This window comes from Psammomys obesus, unplaced genomic scaffold (genome assembly GCF_907164565.1).
Source record: "Psammomys obesus unplaced genomic scaffold, mPsaObe1.curated_primary_1811, whole genome shotgun sequence".
Classification (NCBI taxonomy): domain Eukaryota; kingdom Metazoa; phylum Chordata; class Mammalia; order Rodentia; family Muridae; genus Psammomys; species Psammomys obesus.
The window spans coordinates 5,846,981-5,863,256 of NW_026585686.1; the positions used below are offsets into that span (position 1 = coordinate 5,846,981).

The following is a 16,276-nucleotide window of genomic DNA, read 5'->3' on the forward strand; positions in this document are numbered from 1 at the left end:
TCAAGTCCTCTGGAAGAGCTCAACCACCAAACTATCTCTTCAGCTGGCGCTCAGTCTTTATACTTCCATCAGATGAATTTTGGTGTACTTTCTTTATCAGGTCTCCATTCTGTATAGGCTTTAGAGCTTATACAATTAAGAGAACCCAGTAAAGAGGACTCAAAATCCCAAATACACAGTCAGGTCTCGGGCTTTGGGAGGGGCCCTGAGAAGGAAGAGCCATTAACCTAGGCTTCATTGTCTTCACTGGAGGAGTCTCAGGGAAACCTTACTGCTGTGGCTCAGAGTCTGGCGACCGACTGAGGTAAGATGGGAGAGCAATAGTCACAACTCCTTTCTTTGAGGCGCCATCCTTCAAAGCAGAGATTTATTCCACATGTGGCAAGAAGCTAGAGGCTGCATGCTAGGCCCAGAGAGACTGTGGCATGCCTTTGGGGCACTCAGCCTCTGCGCATGGAAAAGCGCCGGAGGAGCTCTGTTTGTTGACAATGGCAGACACCCAGTTCTTGGTGCTCATAAAACTATGGCCGTCAGTGCTGGGAAAGATATATTAGGTCATCAATCTCGATTTGGGTCCAAGGCAGGATGGTTCCCCAGTGCAGTCATTCCGAGCCCTTGTCCAGGCAGCTTTGAAATGTCTCTAGGGCCTAACTCTGGTCCTCAACTCCAGTTCCTGGGCAAATGTTACATTGCTTGACTTCAAACGAAAGAAAAAGGGCATTTTGGAGTAGGAGCCACAGTCCTTAATTATATCCATTCCTAGATTTCTATCAGCTGTTTCCACATGAAGAAAACAGTTTAGTGTAAAGCAACACTTGTATCGTTGCTGCAAAGTTACCATCAGGAAACAAATCACTGATTTTTTTCCAGCTCCTTATAGTTCCACTTTGGTGAGTTTCTTTTTAGCTTTAGGGGGAAGGGCAGGCTTACACAGCTGCCCTCATCCAATGTTACTGAGAAGGAATAATACTTAAAAGTGTTTTCTTGTTACTGGAAAGAAAATTGTATTCTTGTCTTTTCCGTAAACCTTATTTGAGTCTACCTCTGCCGCTGATAGAGCTTTGCAGTTTTCTAGGCTACAATGGGGCTACGTAATGAGAATTAGCCCTCAGTGGTGCACGCCTGTAATTCCAGCCCTTGGGAGGCAGAGGCAGGTGGATCTCAGAAAGGTCAAGGCCAGCCTAGTCCAGCAAGATCCAGGACTACATACTGAGATTCTCTATAACAACAGGGAGTTGAATGAGGTGGGAGGTTTTAAAACTAAGTTTTAATTTTCTACAGCTTCATAATAAATAGTCCTAATCTCCTGCAACATCTGGGTAGCTGGAGAATAAACTAGAATTAATGCTTTTGTATCAATGTATGTTTTGTGACCTCTGAGAAAGTCTTACTCTGTGGAATGTGATTTGCTTGCTTAAATATACAATTTACTTTTTGGTAAATAATATTCTAGCCAATAAGAAAGTCTAAATGATAACATAGTATCTTCCTCTCTTTCTCACGCTTTCTTTTATTTATTATTTATTTATATGTGTGTGCGTGTGTGTGTGTGTGTGTGTGTGTGTGTGTGTGTGTGTGTGAGTTACAGGGATCAAACCCAGGACTTCTCATAAACTAAGCATACACTCTACTCTGCCTCTAAGTTGCATGTCAGTACCCAAATGGTTTTGTAGAATTTGTAAAAGCATTTAAATGTTATCTCATAAAGAATGCTGGGTATTTAAATGCATATTAAAGAATTTCTCCTTAGGAAAAAAAATTAATTAAATTATATACAAATTTAGGACTGTCCAGAAGTTATGGACTCCATCATAAAAATTATTTTTTAAAAAGTCACCTCAATAAAAAGATAACAACTTACACCTTAAATGTATTCTAAAAATTAATGTATTGTTGTTTAGGAAATTGATTTAAAAGAAAATTAACTCACTCATTTAATACTTGTTCTTAGCGACACTGGCAGGGGCGTCCCACTGCGTCACAACTTCCCATTGCTGAGCGGTCTTCATCTTGGGCGCTCTGGTGGCAGGGGAAGCACCCAGCAAGCCCAGGCAGAAGGACAGTTCACCTCCCAGGGGAAGCTGACTCCCCACTGAGCTGCACCGTGCCTCATGGTCATCCCCAAAGAAGACTACAGTGGCATTCCTGTGTATTCAATATTTTATTACCAACTTTGAGCAACTTAAAAAAAAATAGGAACTTATTCTTTCATATTTCTGGATAACATGGGTTCTGGATCACGGAGTCTGTAGAGCCGTGCTGCCTCTAGATACTGGAAAGATACTGTTCCTTTTGCAGTCTCTGCCAGCCTCTGGTGACTCTGGGAATTTATTGGTCTGTGCAACCTCACTCTAACTTCATTCTCTGTGGTCACACTGCCCCCTCACTTCCTCTACATGTATGTGTCACTTTGCTTTCTCTTTGTTTTACAATACGTGATTTCTCATCGGTATTATTAATGTAATTACAGCCACAAAGACCTTCTTTCAAATGAAGCTATAGTCACAAGTTCTGGGAAATGGGATTTAGATCTTTAGGGGCCACTGAGGGGAAGTCACTGGCCATAGAACTGAGGTGCATACAGGATGTCAGTATATAGTTTTTCTGCTTATAGAGCTGAGGGATGCCAGCAACCTGAAGATCCCAGGTGGTGATAAAACGTACTTAGGTGACCAGGAAAGGAGAAGGCAATAGTATTGCTCCTTCTAAGACTTTTGTTTCATTTTAAGTTTATATGCTTTAAATTGTTACGGCAGAGGAATGTAACAGATGACTCAAGAGTTCTCTGTTTACCAATTGGTTCATACGGATCAACGTGAAATGGCATCAGTTAGCACGCCACGTGACAGGATATGCCAAGTGACGAAGCCTGAGTCAGTGAGTCTAGGATGGGCAGCCAGTAGGAGATAACCACAGCATGTGCACTGAAAACGGGGTTAACACTTCTTTCAGGGAAAGCTGGAGTGTTGTGTCTAAAAAGGAGGACAGGAGAACCTCAATAAGTCAATTTCAGAAGCATTTAAATATATGCAAGTCTTATATAATTAAAGGTTTGCTTATATTTAATTATGTGCATATGTGTATGCCTGTGTATGGGTCTGTGCCCACATAGAAGTGCAGGTGCCTGCGAAGGTCAAGAGAGGGCATGGATCCTCTGCAGCTGGAGTTACAAGTGATGGTGATCCCTCTAGCATGGGTGCTGGGAACTGAATTCAGACTCTGACGGCTAGTTTATGTCAACTTGACACAAGCTAGAGTTAGGGAATGAGGGAACCTCAATTGAGAAAATGCTGCAATAAGATCAGGCTGAAGGGCATTTTCTAATTAGTGATTAATGGGGGGCGCCCCAGCCCACTGTGGGTGCTGCCATCCTCAGGTTGGTGGTCCTGGATTCTATAAGAAAACACATTGAACAAGCCACGAGGGGCAAGCCGTTAGCACTCCTCCTGGCCTCTGCATCAGCTCTTGCCTCCAGGTTCCAGCCCTGTTTGAGATCCTGTCCTGGCTTTCTTTATTGATGGACTATGATGTAGAAGTAGGAGTTAAATGAACTCTTTCTTTCTCAACTTGCTTTGGTCGTGGTGTCTCATCTTGGCAATAGAAACCTTAAGACAAGTTGCTACCAGGATATGGGGGTATTGCTTGACAGACTTGACCATGTCATGTTGGGAAGGATTGTGAAATGACTGTAGAACTTTGGGTTAGAAAAGCCATCGGGTGTTGAGAGCTCAGCGAGCTGAGGTGTAGGAGGTTGGAAGATAAGAATGTTGAAAGCGAGGCAGGTGGTGGAGGCTTGTGAAATTTCAGGGGAAAGCAGAGATTCTTATGAAGCCTTTTGAGTTCAGAATCTGTGGTTCTGATTAGCTGGGTCTGTGATTAACAAAAGACCAGAACCAATGAAGTAAAACATTTGTTTTACTGGGACAATAGAACCTGGTCAACTGGAGCTAAGAAATTAGGCTTGATTAAGCTCAACTAAGGTGATTAAGAAGAGACCAGATCATTGAGGTGAATGAAATCTTCTGAGAGGCATTTCTTCAGAAGTTGTCTTCCAGAGGTGACCAAGCTTGTACCTTACACTGGTAGCTGAACTTGGGAGTGTAAGACTTACCCAGCTGGTACTAGTTTTGAAGGCATGAAAAACACCTGAACATAGCACTGAGAGGCCAGGAGAGGACACTGGGATGGGGCAGCCTCAGTAGCAATTGAAGGGGTCATGGAGAAAAGTTGAAATTTGGCTCCATGAAGAGAGGCCAGTGAAGCTACTGCTGAAAGTGCCGCCCAGTTCAATCAGAAGATTGTCAACACCAGGAGATGACCACCAAGAACAGCAGCAGGGGAACGCAGCAAGCTTGGAACCTAGAAGCCAAGCTGTGACGGCAGCAGAGGGCAGGGCCAGAGAAGTGACACAAGCCCTTCGGAGGAGTTCAGAAGACTGTGAGTGAATCCCAGACATTGGTCGTTAAGTTATTTATACTGTTGGAGTTTGGTTTTGCTTTGTTCATATTATGACTGTGCTCTTCCCTCTTGAAGTGAGAAACTAATTTACTCTTGGCTTCACAGGAGCTCACAGTTGAAAGACTTTGAGTTTTTAAAGAGACTGGCTATTTTAAAGAAATTGGTTCTTTAAAGACTGTGGAACTTTAAATTTTTGGAATGGTTATATTGTAATATTGATATTAATGAGTAATCTTAAGAAAGAATAAGAAAGGAAAGGTTGTGTCTCAAGAGTGATGTGTTTGTGTGTCAAGTTGACAAATGGTCAATTGTGCTGGCAAGTTTTATTCCAACTTGACACAAACTGGAGTTATCTGAAAGGAGGGAACCTCAATTGAGAAAACACCTTCATAAGATTAGGCTGTAGAGTATTTTCTTATTTAGTGACTGATGAGGGAGGGCCTGGTCCATTGTAAGTGCTGTCATCCCTGCTTGGCACCCTGTCTTGGGTTCTGTCAGAAAGCAGCTGAGCAAGCCATGAGGACCAAGCCAGTAAACAGCACTCCTCCATGGCCGCTGCATCAGCTCTTGCCTCCAGGTTCTGGCCCTGCTTGAGATCCTATCCCGAGTTCCTTTATTGATGCGCTGGGATGTGGAGGCATATGCCAAATAAACCCTTTCCCAACTTGCTTTTGGTCACAGTGTTTCATCATAGCAGTAAAAACCCTAACATGATAGGCCCATTGAAAGACCAGTACATGTTCTTAACTAAAATGGCCATCTCCCCAGCCCCCATTTGAATATATTTTAATGATTTTGTAGCAATAAAAATATTTTTACAAGTTCAAAGGAGATATAGGTATGTGCATTGCAGGTATTCAGTGACGCTCAGGTCAGAACCTCTCCAGTAAACCCCCTGCTTTTTTACATTCTCATTTCTGCTTGTGGGATCTGCTTTTAATTTAGCAAGAATTTATTAGAAGGCAATTAGGTTAAGAGAAAGAAAGACAGTCCAAGTCTTAAGGTATTTCTTAAAATATAACCGTGGTTTTATTGAGAGATAATCACTGTGCCATGCAACTCACCCATTTGAAAGTAAAACTCAGTGCTTTTTAAATGCAGTTTATCAAATGGTACAACCGTTATTTCAATTAATTCAAGAACATTTTTATCACCACCCAAAGAAATTCTGTAGCACTCTGCTGTCTCCCAAAATCCAGGCCTTCTCTTCAAATCCCAAGCAACCATTGTCCTTCTTTTTTTTTTTTTTTCTAAATAGGTATGCCTATATACTCCAGAAATATGGAGTACATGCCTTCCCTTGTGATTGGCCTGTTACTTAGGAAGATGTTTAAAGAGACATCATCATACCTATCATGTCATACCTTTCTATGGCAGACCAGTATCCACTTATAGAGATAAACCACTTTATGCTTACCCATTCTTGGGTAGGCGTTTGAGTTCCTTCCCCTTTCTGCCCATATCGAAAATGCTGCTGTGAATACCACCTCCCCTCCCACTTTTCTTTTGCAGTGCTGGGGCTTGAACCTTGGATCATGCACATTGCTATGCAAGCCCTCCATGACTAAACTATAGCCCCAGCCCTGCTGATACTATGAATAGTTTTATATCAGCATGATTTTCCATTTCTCTTAATGCAATCATTTTTAAATGAAAAGTTGTAACTACGTTTTTTTTATTTTCTCTATGATTAAGGGAACTATATTTTAGATCTTAACTCAGAAATGCCAAGTATACAATTTCAAGCCTCTTAAATGTGGGATCATCCCTTACTCTAAATTGTACCATTTCTTAGTAAGAGGTGAGGAGAGGCAGTCTCCTGGGGCACAGTAGGAGCTGGGTAGCTGTGATCCCTAGATTCAGAAGCAGGCATCATAAAATGACCTTTGCTGTACCAAGTACAGGCCGTGCCCACCAAAGCCTCATAACTCTTAGTCCATCACAGTCTAATTTCAATGCCTCTTTACATGCAAACTATAGAGAAGAATGAAAATGAATGGGAGAGGCTGGGAATTTACAGGGAAGAGGTTGGGAAAGCAGCTTCTCTGATACAGGCCAGTGAGAGCTCCACTCTCTCCGGGGAGTGACTTGGAAGGATCATCCCATGTGTCCTGAGGGCCTGTAATGAAAAAGAGGGCTCTATATTAATTTATAGCAATCTTCTTCCAAGGAACTCAGAGTGTCTCAAACAGGCTTTCATTTACTCCCTGGAGGGAATATGCATAGAGCATAAATAAGAAACAACTCCTTTTAAAATTTACAGTCCCCAGTTAGTGCTGGGCCGAAACAGAACTAGCAAAGCAGACCTTCAGACCAAACATTCCACTCTGTGATTGTCAGCGTGCTTTATAAATCAGTGCATATCAGAAAAGTGGGGCCTCCGCAACAGCCCCCTGACTAGACTCACTGGTGACAGCATTTCTTTCAACAGGGTCTAAACTTTTTCTTCCAAATTATAACCCCCTGCTGTGACGCGCTCCAGCAAATGGAAAGATATCTTTCTGTTCATCTACAGTACATGACTGAGGCTGTACAGTTCCATGCACAGGTGGCCCCAGTCTTATTTTATCCTCCAGTGCAACTCTCCAAACTCATCCCGACTGAAAATCTAGTAAGGAACCTAGGAACAGCTCAGTATAGAGGGAACAGGGTTTTTGTCTCAGTTTTATTTCTGATACTGTGATAAAACTCCCTGACAAAAAGCAACATATGGGGAGAAGGATTTGCTCAGCTAACAATTCAAGGTCATAGTCAATCACTGTGGGGAAAGTCAAGGCAGGAACCTGAGACAGCTGGTTACATCACATCCACAGTCAAGAGCAGAGAGAACAGTGCGTGCTTGCTTGCATGAGGCATGACGGCTTCTGCTCAGCCGGCTTTCCCCACTCACACAGTTCCGAACCTCTCCTGAGACAATGGGTGGACCCACAGTGCTGGGTCTTCCCACATCAATAAGCTTAATTAGGACAATCCTCTACAGACTTGTATCAACCCCATGCAGATAGTCCCTCATTGAGACTGTCTTCCCGTGTGGTTATAGGTTGTGCCAAGTTGACCTTTAAAGCTACCCATCACTCTCAACCTTTTGTGAGCGTGACACACAAACACATGACTTTTAAACCATAACATTCCATTCCTCGCACCCGAAGTCTCACTGAGGGTCTGGGGGAATTAGTGAAGTACCTGCCATGCAAGCATGAGAGCTTAATTCAGAGACCCAGTGCCCATGAAAGAGTCTCCTGTGCTGATGTGTCTGTAATCACAGTGCTGGGGGTAAAGACAGGAGACTCCCCAGAGTTCACCGGGCAGCCACTGTAGACCAGGATGACTTCCCTGCCTTGTGTGAGACACTGTCTCAAAAAACAAGATGAAGAAAAGTCAAGAATGATGCCTGACCTCTGAGCTGTGCACATGTACACTAAACACACAGAGATAAAAATAATTTAATTAAACAATGTATACTTGTATTGTGAGGTCCTTAGGATCTCTCTCTTGCGCGCTCTCTCTCTTTAATGGTCAGGGCCACATTAGAATCGATAGAGTCGAATCTGTGGCTTTCCTTCCACCCATGGCAAACTTCTGGGTTTTATAAATTCTTCCCCGGCGGTTATCCTGCATGGAAAAATCTTAACCTAGTTAACAACAAAAAATTGAATGCAATGTCCCTTGGTCCCTCTAGCCCTGGCCACATTTATTTGGGCTCCAATAATCTTAACACAGACATTACTTACAATTTATATTATTTGTCAGCTACACTAGTTCCGTGATGGCTGGAGGTCTGGTCAAATATGAAAAGGCAGAACCCCTGTTGGAAATTAAGAATTTGAAGATGAAGAAAGCAGAACATCAAGATAAACATGGCCACTTCGACGTAATGGGTCTTGTGTGATTGCTCATGTTGCTTAAAGCCAGCCCTCCTGCCAACATTTAAAAAGAAAAGACTCACGCTGGAGAATCTGTTGACACAGGGTCTGCATCTCCAAGCGGCTGCACATAACTGGCTGGTGCCAAAGAGCAGGTGGCATTAGTCTGATGGTACTGCCGGAAGCAGAAGCCACAAAATCCAAGGTCAGCAGCGGGGTTGATTTCTTCCGAAGATCTTTCCTTGGCTCATATCTGGCCTCCGTGTCCTCCTATCTGGTCTCCTCGTCCTCATATCTTCATATGGTCTTTCTGTCAACATCTTATCTGGACTACATCAGTCACCATAGATTAACGCTTACCTCACTGAGACATAATTATGTCTCTAAAGAACCTATCTCCTGGGGTTGAAGAGATGGCTCAGCTTGGGGTAAACTTGCTTGCTGCCAAGACTGATTATTGAAATTCGATCCCTAGAATCCAAAAAGGAGAAGGCCAACCCCCACACGTTGTTCTCCGGCTTCGATAAGTGCGTACCCACAGCAAATAACTAAAGAGGTAAAGAAATAAATGCAGTTTTTAAAAAAATTAACCTGTCCCCAAACACAACACTCTGCAGGTCTAGGTATTAGAGCTGTAGCTATGAATCCTGGAAGCCTGCACCTTAGCCCATAGCATTGTTGTTTCTTTTAAAGTGGGACCCAGTGCTCCAAATCACTGCATTCGCCATCTGGTAAGCCTTTCTCATCCAGCATCTCCCCCTTCCTGAGATAGCATTGGCCATGTCATCCGGGTGCTGTTCTTCCTCTTGGCTCACCTCTCTCAAAGGGAGACCAGCTCCTCCAGACAGTATATGGACCTGTGACACCATCTTATAAGGGGCAGCGGCTGCATACGCCAGTCACAGCTACAGAACTAAGGTTGCTGCTCAAGTGATCTTCACAGGGCGAACATGAGATCCCTAATAAATAGTGATCATCATAAAATGTGCCCATTACACAGAGATAACAGCTGAAAGGCAGCACAGAAGGAAGAAGCCGCCGTGAGGCATAACCGGCGGTTCACATTAGAGACAAGACATACAGGTTTAAAGAGTGGACACTGCTTACCTGGCTCCACAGTCCTTCCTCAGGGCTGATCATTGGAGTAGATGAGGAATGGCTGTAATCTTCAATGGAAACCCAGTCTGGTCTTCATACCTATTTGCAGAAAAATGTTAGCCAGATTATAGCTGAAAACTCTGCTAATTCTGGGCAAGTTTTTGGTCTAGTGCCTGAAACAATTAAAGCTTGTATTCACACCTACCACATGCTACGCTGAGCAGAATTTCCAGCACAACACTTAGTACTTTATTTTTAAGAGAAATAGCAGCGTCGGAGTCGTGCTTGCTCTCCAGTTTTCTAGCTGGGTTTGTACATGAGACTGGAGGGTGAGGGGCTTCTGTGCCGAAAAGAGATACGTTTTGTGCTTTTAAAACTCTTTGCTCAGAATCAGGAAACTGGATGCTGAGATGCTCCTGCACCTGCACAGACATTTACAAATCCCACTTGCTCAGGGGAAAGATGGTTCAGTGTGCGTTTGCTCAGTACTGGAGCTTAAGGGAGTCCTTAAGACATCTTCCTCAAAACTGTTCACTTTTAAGACAAGGAACAAGAGGTTCGGCAATTTCAAATGGCTCCCCTCAAACCAGGACATCACCACATGCAGAAACAAGTTGTTTTCAGACCAGTGTACTCCCCACATAGAGGGACTGCTTTTAACCAGACTTAGTCCTGCCAGCCTAAAATGTATGCAAAGAAAACCAAATAACACACACACACACACACACACACACACACACACACACACACACACACACACACACACACACACACACACACACGTCTCTCTAGAGAAACGTCTCTACCTAGACTCCAGAATTGAGAAAGTGGGGCAATTTCTACTCGGATTCGGTTAGCAAACAGAAGAAACTTTCTGTGGTAGGTTTAGGGAGCTCATGGCTGCTGAGCTCCACACAGCTCGCTGGAATCTGATGAGTCTAACACCAGGGGGCGCAGTATCCTTTGTCCTGAAGAGCGTTGAGCACAGGCTCTGAAGGACGGCTGGGCCTTCAAGAAACTTTATTTTCTCTAACTCCCACCGTTTCTTCTTGAAACCCGCTGGCTGCTTCGTCTCTTCTCCTTCCTTCTTAAAGGAAGGCTGCTTCTCTGCTAAGCCTGGGAGACCCTACCAGGGGCCTACCATTTCTTTTTATCAGGCCTCTAAATTAAAAATAATAATAATAATAATAAAAAGTTGTAAAACATATGCATATTTTTTAAATCAAGACAAAATGAGCACTATGTCAGAAATGTCGGGCATTCATCCTTTCTTTCCACTCTCTCTCACATACACACAAAATCTAATAAGTTGAATAACTGTTTCTGGAAAGCTGCTACCCTCTTAGAGGTACGAACCCCCAACATTCTATGTCTAGCTTTTTGAAGGGAATGCTGACCAAAGGGACAAGCTTAAGCATGTTTTAGGGCACACCTCTGCTACTCTTAGCCATCCACTCTGTCTTCAGCAGAGGGGAATCTACTTCCCTCCCTATGGAAGACCCAGGGCTCCCATCCCCACCAAAAGCACAGCCTTTTGCAAAGTCCCCAAATTCGCTGGGTGTGGCGGCTCACACCTTTAATCCCAGCACTCAAGAGGCAGAAGCGCTCAGATCTGAGTAAATCTGAGGACAGTCTGCTTTACACACCAGTTCTCCCTCCATCTCAAGGAAAAAATCCTCAATTCTCCATTGTTCTAACTGCACAGAGGGTCCTAAAGACATCTTTGAAAAGCAACAATTACACTTTCATGGAGGAAAGTTAAATTTACACAGTCCTCTTCCTCTCTCTCATTCGACAACTTTAAGGGATAGTCAAGGAAATCCAAAGCTTAGCAGCCATGCTCCAGCTCCGGCCTACCACAGGGTGAATGCAGCCTTAGGGTCTTGGTCAGGAGGCTTAGAGGAGAAAAATTTGTCCAATTACACCAAGGCCTAGGAAGAATACAGCCATCACAAGTAATTATAAATATGGTCTCAGTTTCTGATAAAGTGTAGCAATTTTTGGCTCCTGAATCGGACAGGAAGAAAAAAAAAATGGAGAAAGAAAAGTTGGTATGAACTCTTATCTCATTACTTTTTTGTTATCAATGGCATCACTCACATCTTCCTCCCATGTTTTATGAGGTAACATAGAGCAATGGGAAGGGGTGAGCCTAGAGACAGGTAGCCATGTTGTGTTAGCTTGAGAGCCGCCTTTCCTCATTCATAAAGTGATGACATCTGTCAGGTACACAGCCACTGAAATGAGAACTATAAATGGTATTTTGGGAGAGAGAGTGGAGCTAGAGGTTTTTACTTTCAGTTTATGTTCTTTTATATTATTTGAGGAATTTTGATTTATGTCTGCCTTCCTATCATATCTTTTATATTTTGCTGGGACTAATGGGGTTCATCAGAGCTGCTGGGAAGATGACTCATGTATCGTGTCTGGATGGCATGTGCTCTGGCACACAGTTGATGCTCACTGAACAGTAGCTCACGTCAGCTATTGTACCTCCTTCATGCTGAGAAAATGGACTCCGAACTCAAGACTTCCAGAGGCTGCCGCAGACCCTGCTCTCAGCTTCTTCCATACCCTTAGGTCAAATCCTCTCTCTGTGCCTTAGTTTCTTCAAAATGGCAAGACAGCGGCCAGTTGATTTGGAAAGATGTGAGAAAGTCAGGACAATCTGCTCATCACCCAAAACTTTCTGAGATGCTGTCTACAATAATCACAGTCTGCAGGAGGAGATTTCACAAGCTCAAGCTTAGCAGACCAGACACTTCCTAGGAGAAATTGCCATGTTGGCTGCGTAGGGTCAGTCAGAGACAGCTGAGCCAGGTTCAAGGCAAGTACAGCAACTTAGGAAAGAAATAAAGTGTGAGTATTGTGCAAGCTTTGAGGGGAGGTGGGAAAGGCTTCAGCTGTTTCATAGGTGCCGTTTTCACCACATCATCTCCAGAGAAGAGGAATGCCCTCAGAGGGGCAGAAGGGGCAGAACTGAAGGTTGGGGTATCCAGGGACAAGTGATAGCCAGCACTTTAATTCCCTAGCATGCTGTCTCAAGGTTCAGGACTGAGCCCAGACCTTCCCTGATCAGGCTACTCCCCTCCCCATTTTTGGACAAAAACAAAAGGAACAGACTACCCCCAAGAGCTGAGCTAAACATCTCTCAAATTTCTTCCAATGGTTCTCTTTATCTGAAGAAGCAAGGAGAGGATAGGTGGGGCATAGGAGGTAAAGGGTCAGATTCCCACCTTGCTTCCTTTTAATAACTGGTCTTCAGGGTCCCATCTGCAAATACACAGTTCGAAAATCAAACAGAGATCTCAGAACTCAGCTGATACATTCCGCACCCTGCTCACAAAAGGAGAATTTCTGAATGTCTCCTTTGTCTGCCTTTGGGCTTTGGGGGACTAGAGGCAGGTAGTCTGGTCATTAGGAAGGTTGCGACTTTCTTTTCACCTGCCCGGTCTCCCTCCTATTTAAAGCAGCACGGCCTGTCACAGCAGCTCCGTGCCAATATTTGTAGGCAGATTTTCTGACATTGTAAAAGGGGCATTCAGAGCAGATGGGAAACCCTTTCCCAAGGCTATCGGGCAGAGCAGAAATCAGTTTCACCCGCACCCAACAGGAATTCTTATTCCCCAGTTGCAGACAGCACCTAAACTTACTCACTCACTCTCTCTTGCTCTCTCGCTCTTGGTGTGTGTGTGTGTGTGTGTGTGTGTGTGTTTAAAGGAAGAAGAGAGTGCATGTCTCTGAATTTTGTGCAGCGCCTGTTAAAATTGCATCTTCGGCTGAAGTCCGCCCTGTCAGTGGTGCCTGCAACTCTTGGGGCATCTGGAATAACGGTAGCACAGTCTCCTGACACCTGGAAGACCCTTCTTTTTTTAAGGAGGCCTTGAGGTAGGGAGGTGATTTGCACAGCACCAAGGAATGGGCAGGTAGCAACCGCTCCGGCTGATCTCCAGAGGCAAAAGCCAATAAATAAACACTGCCCCAACCAGCACATTCTGACAACGCCTGTTCCACGTAATTCTGTATTTTTAGAGAAACGCCAGTGGTTGTACTTTACAAGTCACGGTCAAAGGCACCCCCGGAAGTCTGGCCCCTTCTTAAGCCGTCCTTGCTTTCCTACGCGGTTCTTTTCTGCGCCCAGCTTGTCCCTCTAGTAAGCAGCCTTGTTTATTATTCTTGGAAGTGTGCCCCTCCCCCACTGAACTGGGGGTCCAGGGCCGGGCGTTGACGGTTGCTCCAGGCTTCTCCGCTGCTGAGGGTCTCACCCACCCAAAGCCAGGAGACCCGCTTGGGGAGAGCACTCCCGCAAGCGCGCGCACCGGGCAAGTTCGTCAGGGTTTCTGCAAACGCTGCTGAAAGGTCCAGCTGCAGCCCAAAGCCCGGCGACCCGGGAGGTAAACGGGGGAGGGAGATGTCAGGAAGGACTGGAGACAAGCAACACGCAGGCGGATCGAGCGAATATTGCCCAGATGATTGGCTGCGGGTGGGAACCTGCGGCGCGCAAAGGGCTCTGAGACATCTTGTAGTTTCCCCGTCTCGGTCTCCTCCACCGCTCCTGTGTCAGGACGTCTCCGGTCCACACAGCCCCATGGTCTTCACTGTGACAAGGAGTGACCTCAACAACCTGAGGCTAACCCACTTCCTTTCCCCCGGTTTCCCAACGTCTGTTCCCATTTCGTTTGCGGCCAAATAAACAGTGGCCGTGAGGGAGAAGGGCGCATGGCCTTAGCAAACTAAATTACACGCGCCCGTTCCTCGGCTGCACAGAAAGTCGCTTTATGTCCCCTGATCTTCCGAGGAGACCCTCAGTGAGGCTCTTCCAAAATTGCTGCTTCCCAAGCCCAGTGGGTTTCGCTGGAAAAAAAAAAAAAAAAAAAAGAAAAGAAAAAAGAAAAGAGAACCCGTATCAGAGGCTCCACAGAGGCTCCACGCTGAGCTCCTACGCCTCCAGCAGCCGTTCGGGGCCCGACGTCTCGAGAACTGTGCGCCAGAGCCGGGCTGCGCCCAGCACTTTCCAAGCGAAACTTCGGCCCCGAAGACCGCGCCCGCGGCTTCCCGGGACGCGCGGGCCGCCCCGTCCCCTGGCCTGGGAGCCTTCTCCGCGCGGGCTCCGAGGTCCCGCCTAGCTGTCGGCTCCTCTCTTCTCGGGCAGCCTTAGGAAGGTGTGTCTGCTCCCCGCAGCACTCACTTCCTTCCAGCTAAGCGGCCCGGGAGTTCGGGGCGGCCCCCGGGTGGCGGCAGGACGGCACCCAGCGCCCGCTCTGCACTCGGGCCAGCCGAGCGCCTTTCCGCTTACGGAGAAGCGTTCGGGGCCGGAGTGCACCCTGGAAGCCGAGCAAGCCCCCCCCCCCCCCCCCCCCCCCCCCTCGGCCCCGCGGGCCCCCCCCCCCCCCGGCCGCCCCCGGGGGGGCGCGGGCGCCCCCCGGCGGGGGGGGTGCCCCCCCCCCCCCCCCCCCGGCTCTTGGTTTCCGAGGGTCCAGCAAGCTCTGGTCCGGTCTCAGGGATCCACCACACCGCTGCAGGGGGGGTTCCGAACTTAAAGAATCGTGCCGAGATTCGGCTGCCCAGCTGCTGGGCTGCGGTTAGTTTCCGCGGCGCGAGGCGGAGGAGCCGGGCAGCTCCCCGGCACCGCCGGGCTCCGCTTCCAGCGCCGCTCGCTGCCCTCCGGCCCCTGCTCTGGGCACCCCCTGAACAGCCCCACCTCTCCAGACTGCGGAAGGTGGAGGGTCGGAGTACAAGCTGCTGAGTGCCCCAACAGGTAGTTTCGCCGGCCTTGGTTGAAGTATCAAAGGCTGGGCCAAGTGGGCAGGCGCGAAGCTGGGCCCGAGACACAAGACTTTTATTCGTAGAACGAAACTCGTGATGTGCAAATCACTTGAGATAATCATGTTTTCTCTTCATTCTTCAACTTATCCCCCAAACAACGAGAACTGGTCCGTTAGGAACTACGAACAAGGCTCAGCGAGCCTGAATAACTAACGGGCTTCCAGAGGCAAGCCCACCGGCGATTTGGTTGTTTAACCCCCACCCCCGCCACCCCCGAGAGTTACTAAAGAACTCTTTAGAGAGATAAGTTCCTCTGGAAAGACCTCTCCTCAAAATTCCCTAGCCCTAGGCAGGGAAGTGTGCGCTGCGCTTGGAGCCTAAGAACTGAATTCTGCGTTCCGTTCCGGTGGTGCGCTGAGTGGCGAGGGAAAGCCGTTCCGTGTGCTGTGATTTGCCATTCCTGGTGGCCCACTTCTGCCCCGGCAGGATGGCACACTCTGAGGCCAGGGCGGCCCAATCCCCCTAGGGAATGCTGGCCGAATGCTTCGCTTAGGGCTATGGGTGCGCGTGGTGCGCACTGACCCAACTCAAGGCAAAGTTGGGGAAGCCATTCTCAGTGGCTCAAAGCGCCACCCTCACAATGTAGGGGGGATGGCGGGGGAAGGGCTCGGGAGGATCGGGCCCTCAGTGGGTGGAGGGTCCGGGTGGTGGGTCTAAGGCTGCCTGGGAAGACATGCTTCTCCAGCTCCTTCTTTGAACCCCTTGCCTGGTAGTGCCTTCCACTGCCATCTAAGCCAGGAACCCTGGCCTTGACCTACCCCTTTCCTTAGGAACTGGCTCAAGCTCCCCGCTGTCACCAGCCCCCCGTGTCCGGACCTGGCCCTGTCTGCAGCTTTCCAAAGGCTCTCCCTCCCTTCCTCGAAGCTCCACATGCTACCTAGGAACTACTGGCTAGTCCAAAGCCTCTGCCACTGGCCAAACTACCTAAGCTTCCAAGTTTTCTGGTGCTTAGACACCTTGAAGTTTGCCACAGCAATCTCTGGCAGAGAGAGAGAGAGAGAGAGAGAGAGAGAGAGAGAGAGAGAGAGAGA

The 16,276-nt window shown here is 47.0% G+C and overlaps 1 long non-coding RNA gene across 8 annotated transcripts in view; it reads right to left on the bottom strand.

The window, feature by feature from the left end:
- Positions 1-5,462: 5,462 nt before the first annotated feature.
- The window catches only part of LOC129693155 (uncharacterized), a 37,203-nt gene continuing 26,389 nt past the window's right edge, over positions 5,463-16,276 (bottom strand). For 2 of the 8 annotated variants that reach the window (XR_008722832.1, XR_008722825.1), the window contains 5 exons: positions 8,405-9,518; positions 8,190-8,263; positions 7,921-8,070; positions 7,642-7,808; positions 5,463-6,577 (listed from right to left, as the gene is read on the bottom strand). This is a non-coding gene — a long non-coding RNA (uncharacterized LOC129693155). Of the gene's footprint in view, positions 6,578-7,641; positions 7,813-7,920; positions 8,071-8,189; positions 8,264-8,404; positions 9,519-16,276 lie in introns of all 8 variants that reach the window. The other 6 variants (XR_008722829.1, XR_008722833.1, XR_008722834.1 and 3 more) reach the window with 6 other exon arrangements.